The 12,410-nt window shown below is 31.8% G+C and overlaps 1 protein-coding gene across 5 annotated transcripts in view; it reads right to left on the bottom strand.

The window, feature by feature from the left end:
* GNAS (GNAS complex locus) overlaps positions 1–12,410 on the bottom strand; it is a 320,342-nt gene that overhangs the window by 163,849 nt on the left and 144,083 nt on the right. The gene's annotated exons all lie outside the window — the stretch shown is intronic.

Below are 12,410 nucleotides of genomic sequence, written 5' to 3'. Positions count from 1 at the left end.
AAATAAGGAGAAAGATGAATCAGCAAAGAGAACAGGGACTATTCAAGCAGGGAGAAAAACCTGAAGAAAACAGAACAATAGAACCTAAGAAGGATTCTTCAAGCCTCAGTTCAGGGGCTACTTACTCCATGAAGCCTTCCTAGTCACTAATACTCTCTCCCTCCTCAAATTTCCTATTACTGTAGTTATTTCTGTATATGTTAGTTTGTTCATTCCCTGCATCACCAAGTAGACCAGGACCTCCTCTGAACAGAGAGGGTTTTTTTTTCTTTGTATCTAGGGTGCCTGGCATAATGCTTTGCACATAGTAAGCCCTTTAGCAAATGTTTGTTGAATTGATGTTACTCCTCTAATAAAAAAAAACTTTCAATGACTCCCTGTTGCCTAACAAATATTATTCAGGCTTAGCATTCAAGGTCTTCCACAGTCTTGTACCACTGTACACTGCCTACCTCTTCTCACATTACTGCTTTCCACATCTAGTTATTCCATTCAAAAAGGCTTACCTGATGCCCCCTGTACTTATCTCATGTTATCCTACCTTTCTGTCATGTCATGCCATATTACCTATCACTGGATTGTACTTTCCTGAATTGAAATCCCATCAAAATTCTATGTATCTTTTAAGCCCCAGGTAATATATCATCACCATGAAGCTTTTCAATATTCCCCCAATCTATAACATTTCCTTTGTCCCTCAGGCTTTCCATAGCAGGTATAAATGATAGAATCAGAAATTTAGCAACAAAAGGGACATTGAAGATGACCTTGCTTCACTCTCTTAATTTACAGTAGCAGAAAGTGAGGCCCAGAGATGTTAAGTGACTTGCCCAAGATCACAAAGACAGTGACAGTACTAGGATTTGAATCCAGCAGTCTTTTCACTATGCCATGCTTATTCTAAATTTATCTTAGTTGAGAATATCATATTCCTTCCCCAACAAGACTGCAAATTCTATAAGGATTTAGATCTAACATAGACCTCTACAACTAGTAAACTCCTAATAAATGTTTGTTGATGATGAACTACCCAAGATCACAAATCATAGTGTAATAAGATTTGAATCTAAAGAATTTCTTATTTTGAAACTCCATATTCAAATAGAGCTGTCAGTATAGTAATAGATTTAATAAATTCACCTTTTAAAAATATCATATAATTGAATTTCAATAGTTAATAGACTGGCTCTTAAAGTTAGGGAAGTTATTAAGTTCAAGCTTTTTCCACAATAACTACTTAGCAAACATTAACCAAAATAAATACCCACAGAATAATTAAACTTCCTCTTGCAAATACAAAGACTGCATTACAGCAAATAAAGTACCAGCCTCTCCAGATGAATATGAAAGCACATAGCTTTGTTGCATGAAATAATGAAAAGTGAAATGAGTAGAACCAAGAGATTGTTGTATACAGTAATGGCAATATTGTTCAAAGAATGACTAAGTTATTTTGAGTATTATAAATATTCAAATCAACTTCAAAGGACCTATGAAGAAAGATGCTATCCACCACCAGAGAAATAACTGATAAACAGAAGTATGTGTAGTGTGGTTTTACACACACACACACACACACACACACACACACACACACACATATCTGTGTCTAATGGCGGCCTTTTTTAGGGAAGGGTGGGGAGAGAGGGAGAAAAAATATAAAAAACACATAGCAGAGAACAAAAGAAAACCCAAAAGGAAGAAAAGCAGGGTAGATTTGAAAATGATGTGTAATATTTATTACATAGTATTTAAAAATTAAATAGTGTGAAATGGAGATTTATGATTTCATAATCCCCTTTTTGTGCTGTGCCATATACCATGTATATTTTTTTGCCATTTTGCATTTAACTTTAAAATGAATAAAAAAAGAAAATGCAAAGCTCTATTGATTTAACAAAATGTTTTTAAAATATTTTAGGAATTACATATCAAAGTATGAATTTCTTCAACAGAAATTATATCTTTAAAAAAATTCTCATTTTTTTGTTATGGATGCTATCATGAATTTCAAATGAATCAGTCTATAATGAATTAATTTCTTTGGACTCAACATAAAAATCAGGAGTTAACAGAAATATGTTAGGGAGAGGGGTTTCATAGTTTAGGAAGCAATCCTAGAATTGAGCTAACTGCTTACTGTCACACAATTCAATCTAAATACCATAAAACTGAATTTTGAACAATTTAAATTTTCAGAAAAAGCTGAGGGCAAATCAAATTTAATTATCCTATTAGACCAATTGTCAGAATTTAAATATTTATATTCATAATGCATTGAACAAATAATTTTTACATTCTCAAGAGGAATATATAATAATAGTCATAATAAAACTGACAGAAGACAACTTAAAGGGTAGAAATTCTTGCATACAAATTATATATAACCACATATACAAGAATGCTACTTTTAGAAGCAAAAAAAGCTTACTTTTTTCAAGTACTTTGTAACTATTTTCTCCCAAAACAACTACCCTCATTTACATTCACAAAATTTTTATCATTTAGTCCTTTGAGTTTTCCTGGTCCTAGCCAATTATATCTTCTTTCAGAATGACCAATATTTTGCTGTCTTTTAAATACTATTGAAGATGTGCCTATTCTGAAAATTACAGTTTAATAAACTTCCCAACTAATCTTTGACTAAAAACATGATCTAAATGTGTTGTGAGTTTCTTAAGCATGAATTCCTATGTTACATTCTGTGTCAAGAGTGGGGAACCTGCGGCCTCCAAGACACATGTGGCTGTAGGTTCCCCACCCCTGTAATATCCATAAAATATATAAAAACTAGTTATATGTGAATATAAATGCATGTGTATACATATCTGTAATATAGATACTAAGAATATGTAATTTCATCAGCATGAGGAGCTCTGACTATGATGCAACAAAGAGGTTCTTAACCTGGAGTACGTTAATTTTTTTTTTAAAAGATTTTGATCATTATATTTCAATACAACTGCTTTCCTTTGAAACTTTATGCATTTTAAAAATATTATTCTAAGAAAGCATCTGTAGGCTTCAATAGGTCACCAAAGATGTTTGTGACCAAAAAAAAAAAAAAAGGTTAAGAGTTCTCAATATAGGAACCCCTTCTACAAATATAGCTAGCCTGAAATCTTTGCTATGACTTAGTAGATAAATACTAGGGAGTTGCCTAAGGCAAAAAAGTTAAGTGTTTGACTAAAGTCAAAGTCTGTATTTGAACTGAGGTCTTCCTTATTTCTATTTCTTCCCATTACACCATGCTTTTTCCAACATAAAACATATGAGAGTAATGAAGTAGGTCCATTCTACAACCATACATGTACAATTAAACTTCTACATTTAATAAATGGTTAAAAGAAAAAGCAGTAGCTTGCATATGTAAAGGGACAATCATACAACTAGCTCTAAGGTCAAATTGGAACGGCTATGGCTAAATTGGAATATCTATTGAGATCTATAGTTGGAGGGAAGAATTCCACACCTCTGCCTAAACAATTAGCTCATTGCTCTCGGGAGTCTAGAGAGGTGCAGCAGGGACAGATAATTGTTTTCTGGTGCCTACACTAAATGAACATCAGTAGGTAGATCCTATGGTGATTTATTTCACAATCCCATTGAGAACATGGTAAAGAAACAGGTGGCTAATCCCACCAGACAACTATCTTTATAACACACCAAAGAGAAAAACCAAGATGAATTTTGCCCACAATTTCCTGGTACAAAAATATTTTCTCCTTTTATGGCTATCAGAAAAGTACTTGTAACAACATTTTTAAATAAATAAGTTCAATATAAGTAGTCTTCATTTAAAGTACCTAGAGAGAAAGTCAAAAAGTCACAAATAGCTAATACAAACATTTATATGCCTTTTTATTTGTAGAGCAACTATATTTAAAAAAAAATTTACTCTAATTCTTCAACAAACATCAGTAAATATAAACTTTTGTCATTTTAGATTTGGTTTGAGAAAAATTGAATTATAAAATAAAAATACAAGATTAATATTTATCTTAATATAGATTTCAACAAGAAAACAGCAAATAGTATATGAGAAAAAATGATAATATATCATTCCCATTTAGATGTTATCATTCTTCAATTGAAGAAAATGATGAAAAATACTGGTTCAAGTTTTATAGCAAAATTAGTACTAAAAACTGTTTCTGACTCCTAGATTTGAAACTCTTCAAATTCAAAGTACTGTATCTTCTACTTCCTTTTTAAACTGTGTACTGTAAGATACTACATCTATCTAATAGAGCACAATCTGAGAAGTTTTGCAAGCAAACACAATCTAATCAATAGATATTAAGAAGTCTCAAAAAACCTAAAACCAAACTAACAGAATTATCATCAAAAATTAATACATATGACATCTCAGTGGAATTCAAGCTTATTTGATATATTAAAGAAGATAAATAGGCTAATTTTAGGGATGTACTGGTCAACTAGTACCATAACAATATTTGAGGAGAGTAACTTTCAGCTGCTCCCTCTCCCATGTGTATAATAATTACCAAACACTCCTCATAATGAGCATGTGTTCATCTATCCCCTTAAAAAATTAGCACACAAATTCTATCTTACAAGTATATACCAGAAAGTAAAGAGTTGGCGTTTGCACTGCAAAGAAGATGGTGAAGTTGAGCCACCAAAGTATGAAAACAGTGCAACTATTCTAAGAGTACGGCATACAACAAGAAGTTAGTGTATTTAAAGGGAAAGGGCAATGCAACATTGCTGATGTATGTGAGACTGGCCTCATAATGCCATGGATGGATGTACAGCACAATATGTGTTCCCTTTTGGTGCATGCCTGTGGTCAATTTTGACCCTTTGCCAGAGGCCCAGCACAGTCAGTACTAGTTAGGGGCAATCTATAATGACTCTGTGCCTTCAAGTTCAACAGAAGCTGTACACCTGTTAGAATCCTCTAACACTGCTCCTACAGTTAGGGTGTGCCCAGTAGGAAATAGGAGTGTGACAACTAGAACCCGGCACGCCACACTTTTTACAGGTTGCCAATGCCTGCCAAAGATGACATCTGAAGCAAGTTTAGAATAGTACTAAGGAAAAAGAACAATGAGGAACAGTATGACCTTTGGGGGATACAGGTAAGGAGGGAGAAAGGAAGGAAGGGAAAAATATACAGCAAGATAGACTCTTAAGGAGCCGAGTACTGTCACACATTTCTGGGACCTTAAATATTAGCTGCTTTGTTTTAATGCCTAAAAACAGTGTAGCATTGAAATAAATATTTTTATTAAAGTGTGAAATCACTGGTTCTTGCTGAAGGAAAACTAAGGGAAGTAAAATTCATTCATAAGTGTTTAGAATGAACATGGATATATCTTCCTCTCTTCAACCAAAGGAATGAGTTAATCTTTTACTGCTTTGGTCTGAATAAATTATATGTGTATGATAAAACAAGAGAAGGGGATAGGACCTGTAATTTCATTGGTTTAAGGAACTCCCAGATGAGGAAATTCCCTCTATGAATGCAAGTATAGTGTTAGATTGTTGCTGAGAGCAGTAGCATCAAAATCAAATAGAAATGGAGGAAACTAAACCATATATAAAAGATTCTTGCAGGGCAGATACAGACATTTTTTAAATGAAATATTATGTTTTAGTGCATGTTTATTTATTTTGTTAAATATTTCCAAATTGCATTATAATCTGGTTCTGCAATCAGATGAGTTGTGGACTGCATGTGGCTCCCAGCTGGTATTTTTGACGCCTCTGGCTTAGGGCACTGAGAAGTTAAGTGACTTGAAAAGGTTCACTCTGTCAGTATATATCAGAGGCAGAATCTGAACCCAGGTTATCCTGGCTTTAAACTGAATCCACTATGCCATGATGCCTTATGCACGACAAAAGTATAAATTGAAAATAAAGTTTTCCAGTTTCACATACATACTACAAATATAAGGAAAGATGAGGAAGAAATAATAATAAATAATATCTGATAATTAGATGATGCTTCAAAATTTTGAAAGCATCTAATATACATTACATCATTTAAATTTTACAATAGATCTGGGGGCTAGGAACATTATTCACATTTTACAGATCAGGAAACTGAAGTTCAGAGGGATAAATGATTGTCCATGGGCATGCAACTATTAAGTGCCAAAAACAGTTTATTAACCCAGGTCTTCCTGATGTCAAGTTTAATATTCAGTTTTTTAAAAAGTGTCCCTAAAGAAAACTTAGGATATTAAAAACTAAATTATGTCTGTTTTTAAGTTATATATGTATCCATCTTCTTTAGCTTCAAATATTATATCAACAATCAGAAAATTCAAGTGCCCAAGAAAAAGAATATATATTGAGGTACTAGAAACAATCTTTAAAATATGTGAAAGTTGACCAGGTATAAATCTTTCAGACAGGATGAGAATAGCTTTCTTGTAACTAACATAAGATCTTTATTGAAAAAAGCACAGGTATTTCACAAACTAGTGACAAATCATGAAAGATAAATAAGACAGTAAAATCATAGGATCATATGATTCAGAGCAGGGAGAGAAATTCTCTAGCTAAATGCTTTCATTTATTGATGAGAAAAGTGAGATGCAGGAGTGTTAAGTTACTTATCCAAAGTCACAAAGGTAGCAGTAGGCAGTAGAGATGGAACAAAAATGTAGAACTTTTGATTCTAAATCCAGGTCTCTCTCCACTTACCACACTACTCTGAGCATATTTATAATATAATAATTATGTTAATAAAACATTATTTAGGAAAAGAAGTAATCCCTGTGTTTTTTCTAAATTATGTTGTTCTTTAGTAATCAAAGTTAATGTACTTTCCTGCAATCAAAACATAAGAAATAAATCTGCATGTTTAGATTTCAGGTAAAAAAACAAACCTCCCCTTTGATGAAAGTTAAATTATTTCATAGTACTTTAAAAATATGTTAGGTAACCTGTTTATCAGCTTGTTTAGTATAAACTAATAGTTCCACTCAGCGCCAGATAAAATCCAAATTTACTACAGTAAATGAATGATCCTATTTGCCTGTAAACACTCCCAAGAAGATTATCATTTGGAATACTGAGCTGGAGTTATAAAACTTGAGTTTAAATCCTACCAGCTCTGCCACTTACTACATAGGTGACCCTGGGCAAGTCATTCAACTTTTCAAGGTCTCAATTTCCTCATCTGTGAAATGAAAGACCAGATCTAGATAATCTCTAAGGTCCCTTCCTGATCTAGGACTATGAATATTTCCTTTTGAGCTCAAGAACCATTTTTTCTGATACCATTGTGGTAAAGAAAAAGAAAAGACAGAGTTGGAAGAGATAAAAATAAAAAACACTATGACCCACATGAAGAATTCCCCTGTATGTCATTCAAAGGCTAAATATAACAATCTCTGAGATTACCTATGGCTTCTTCCACAAAGGAACCAGTCTGGGGATTTCATTTCCTCTTTTTAAAAATAGAAGAAAAGAGAAGTTGTGGTTTGAATGTCTTATCTGTACCACAGAAGAGCTCATCTATATTGATTTTCTCAAAATTTTAATTTTTAATTTATTGATTTTTAAATCAATATACTTTTCATTAAAAAAAAACTCTAAACAAAAACTTTTCAAAGTTCCATGTGTAAAATAAATGTATAATTTATAAATAAAATAAATGTGTAATTACCTACCAAACTAAGATAAAAAAAACTTTAGTAAAAAATGGTTGCATCCCTTAAAAATGCATGCAGTGCTCAGTTTTAATCATAATATTTACCCAACTGGTACACTGTAGATTATTATTGCTTAACTAACCTTGTAAAAAGACATTGCCCTGTCAAGTGTTGGGGCAAAAGTTAAAACAGAAATGAACTTTTCTTCATGGCTAAAGCATCCAAAGTCCATTTCAGTACTTTTCTCTTTTTATTGCATATTACTTTAACAGATACTATAAATTATGTAACTGAAGTGAAACTTTCAGAATGTTATGAAAAGCAAAATTTCTACACTTTTAAAAAATATTAGTGGTGGTGATATTTCTGGGGAATATGTAGTTTGTCTCAGAAAGTTTATAATCGTTGACCTACATTTAAAATCCTCTCAAAAAAGAAAAAAAACACAGATCCAACTACTTTACCCAATGACCAAAAAACAACTATTTTCAGTACTTCTCTACAGATGTAGTCTGCTACTTAGTTCTATTTCTGGCAAAACAACAACAACAAACAACAACAACAAACTGACAAGATATTCTGACAGGCCTGGCATTTGTTAAGATAATACGTTAGCTCCCACATTCTGTACAATTCTCTCCATTCTGTCTTCATTCTTTTATGTCTTAATAATATGCAAGGAGCAAGAATTGAACAGGCTACAGAAATAAGTTAATAAATATGTAGTTTGGTAAAAGTTATAGTTTTGTCAATAGAATCCTGGCTAATGCACTTTAGAACTCAAACAAGTAAGGCTTTTTCAGTTGTCATGTTCACATGATAACTATCCTGTTTTATACTCTAAGACTAAAGTCCAAAGTATATATTTTTGCAACTTCTAGAAATTGTAATGAAAGTGAGCCAACTTCAAAGATTAATCCCTCCTATATAGCAGCCCTTGAAATATATAAAAAGACTATTAAAACAAAGTGAAACAGTAAAGTACTTTAAAATAAATAACACTATAGGATACTGTACTTGTTTACTGATAATAATATCTGTAAAATTTTCATAAATGTGTCAAGAATTAAGCATTTTAGAATCATTTTGTGACAAGTGTAGGTAACTTATTAACAACATATGTGCACAGTCCACTCATAAATACATGTATTTATGACTCATTTCAAGTCATTCATAAAACAGAAAAACTCATGTAGACTAATCTTCCTGATTTTAAGACTAAAGATCTAAACAATTGGAATTTATCTAATATATATTACTTAAAGAGTGGGGAGAAAACTAATGGCTCCTAATTTGTTTTGATTTATATGTGAATTCATTTAATAAATTCTAAAATTTCAATAAATGGTTCTGTCATGAAAATGTAGTATTATTTTTAACCTTTGAAAGTTAATGAAATTTATTGATTTTACAATTAATTGTTATATTCACACTAAGTACAGAGACCTTAAATAACTAAAAAGTTGAATCAAGTTTGAAATCACTCCAAAGCAATATACTTTTAAATGCAATATTCTTTCATAGTTCATTACAGTGTATGCACAATGTCATGAGTAGTGTTTTGGGGGTAAGGGGGGCAGGAGGGAGAGGTTATTACTTGGCTTTTATTTGTTTAGCTCTTTACAAGCAATATTAGAAGTTTCAGGTTCATGACTTAGGCTCATAGAATATAGAGGTAGAGAGGTGCTAATATAAAACAGTCTGTAGTTGCTGTGTAGTTAACAAAGCTTCAATCTGAGGTTTCAATACTAACTTATACTACCTACTTATAACACCTACTTTTACACCTTTATGAGTCAAATAATCAGTCACATCAAAAATGCAAAGACAAATCTACTCTTTTAAACGCAAAAGGGCGTTTTCTATTTTGAAGAATTTAGTTTTGGAAGCACCTTAAACAGGCAATTGGATATATTATGATTTTTTATATCATAACTTAAAATGTAAAATTAGTTGTATTTAGGAGAATATTGAATGGTCAATTTAATCACCAGGTATATTAGGTTGTTAAAATATGCACGTCATTTACAAAATCCTGTGTCTTAAATACACTAAAGAAACTGATTAAAATATTAAAAATTGCATAGACATATGCAAATAACAATTCATTTGTACATAGCACTTTTAGATCTACACTTCACTTTTCTCATAGTAACTCTAGAAGGTAGTCAATGGAGTTATTATAATCCTCGATTTATATATGAAGAAATTGAGGTTCATTTGCATATCTATCCTCCAAGTGAGATGTCAGAATCACGACACAAACTCAGTTCTCCTGACTCCTAAGTACAGAACTTTTTTCATTACACAACACTGCTTCCCTACAAAAGACATTTATGACAATCCCAGGATCATAGACTGAAAGTTGGAAGGGACTTTGGAGATCACCTAATTCAACCAACTCCTTCATTTTACAGATGAGAAAGCTGAGGTCCATGAATACTTTAAGGCTATTTTTAGAACAGAATAGTATACAACATATGTAGTTAAAAATTCTAACATGAAACTATCACAGGAGTAACCCAGCAATAAAGGAAATCAAAGTATTTATCAGAGCTACAGAAACCATTGTGATTTAAGTCACAAAAATAATATCTGACAAATAGAATACTTTTGCTGAATTCCTTCTATTTCACCAGTAGAAACACCATGATTTTTGTTCATATAGAAGTTCAATGTAGTCATACTTGCTGGGCTATGGAGTGATTCCAGAAACTGCAAAAACTACTCTGCTCACCATATGCATGGTCACCTCACAAAGTCCTATAACCACTGCTAAATGTCTCCTTTTTGTTTTTTTTAAACCAGCATTTTTGCATGCATTTATAAAACTACTTTATTAATCTCCAATATTTATAAAATCATCAAAACAAACTAGTAACATGTAAAAACAAAACATTAATATAACCATAAGTTCTAAACTGTGTTTAAACAATTCACTTTGTTTTTCTCATACAGCCTATAATTCTATGTTTTAGTCTAATTATTTTTCAAAAAGCGTTAAATTATGCCTTGGTTTAAATTTAAAGAAAGAACAGGTAGTCTAATGAGTCAGCAGATTACTTCTTATACTGACAATGACACTGATTTTCTGTATGACCTGGGCAAATCATTTAAACTTCAACTATAAAAATCTCTGTGTTTCATTTGTAAAATTGTGGGAGTCATCCTCTGTTCCTAACATATTTTGTGATAACAGAATGATATATATGAAAATGTTTTGTATTCTTGGGTAATGTATAGATTACATTACTATAATCCCTCTCTTTTATTTGTCTTGGCTAGATGAATAACAAAATAAGACAATACCCTATATATTTTCCTTCATTTTACATGTTATGCTCAGTTTGTATTTCCATTATAGCCAAAGAAAACTAGACAAACTCCTACAGGTATATAAGAAATATCTGATTGTATTTATTACAAGTGTTTTGAATATTCTTGGTACTAATTTTTATAAAGGAAATCCTGTCTCTCAAGTAAAAGCATTAATTATCCTTACAAATACAAATTAAAATATATTATTCTAGACTTCTGAGAAAATTATGAATTCAAGTCTTCTTCTAAAGGTCAGGACAGCTTATAGTAAATTCATATTTCGAAAAAAGTTACTTAACTACGAAGTTAATCAAACCTTTTGGTATAATCATTCTATACTAAGAAAGTAGTAATAGTTTCTCACATATGTTCAAAACAGCAAGATCTAAAAAACAGACATTCTAAACATTATTATAACTGTCAAAGTACAATCACCACAATTAAATGAGATCCAGTGATCATCAAGGGATCGAGGAAGAAGCAACAAAAGCACAAGTTTTCAGAAAATGACAATTATTGGGGCAGCTAGGTGGAGCATTGAATAGAGCACCAGCCCTCGAGTCAGGAGGACCTGAATTCAAATCTGGCTTCAGACACTTAACACAAAAAAACTAGCCGTGTGACCTTGGGCAAGTCACTTAACCCCAATTGCCCTCCAAAAAGAAAAGAAAATGACAATTATTTAAAATTACATTAGCATTTAAATGTTTATCTCAATACTTGTTTAAAATATTTTCAGAGTATCAAGATACTGCATAAAAGACATTACATACAAACAAGAAAGACTTTCCCTAGTGTTTTAAAAGATGAAGATTTTACGCAAAGAAGTTTTTTTGACCCAAGTTAAATATTCTAGTCCTTTACTAAACAAATAATAGCAATGGAAAACAAGTAAAAGGCAAGTCACAATGCAACCGGATAATATAGGATCTAAATATTCTATAAATAACTGATTTTCAGGCTTAATGCTCTCTTCAACTTAAGCATACAAAGATTCAATTGAAATTCGTCAACATATACATGAAAATATTCAACCAAATAGCTTTAGCTTCAAAATGAAAAATATTTAACAAGGCCTCCCATACCTTAGAAACAGAAAGGCTTTACATAAAGAGTATATTGAAACAAAGTTTCCTTATTAACATTTAAAAATTACTCTTTGATACATTGAAATCTACCAGAAAACAATGTTGATAACTTGATGAATCAATGTGACATACAGGAGGTAAATTATTGTAAGCTATGTTGTGAAAGAAACTGCAACAAAAACTTTTGCTCAAGCTTGTTACACAGAACCCTGATGTGACCAAGGTTATCATGAGGCCAAATGTTTTCAGAGTTAACTATTCTCCAACTAAATTATATTTAACCTGAAAAGATTTTTACAAAACCATTGGTGGTTTTGCTTTTGTTTCAGGAAGGAAGGAAGGAAGGAAGGAAGGAAGGAAGGAAGGAAGGAAG

This window comes from Petaurus breviceps, unplaced genomic scaffold (genome assembly GCF_028583685.1).
Source record: "Petaurus breviceps papuanus isolate PSGF00001 unplaced genomic scaffold, PetGlider_PUasm1.0 90847, whole genome shotgun sequence".
Lineage (NCBI taxonomy): Eukaryota > Metazoa > Chordata > Mammalia > Diprotodontia > Petauridae > Petaurus > Petaurus breviceps.
The sequence above is the reverse complement of the archived record's forward strand: the minus strand, read 5'-3'. Positions and strand labels throughout refer to the sequence as shown.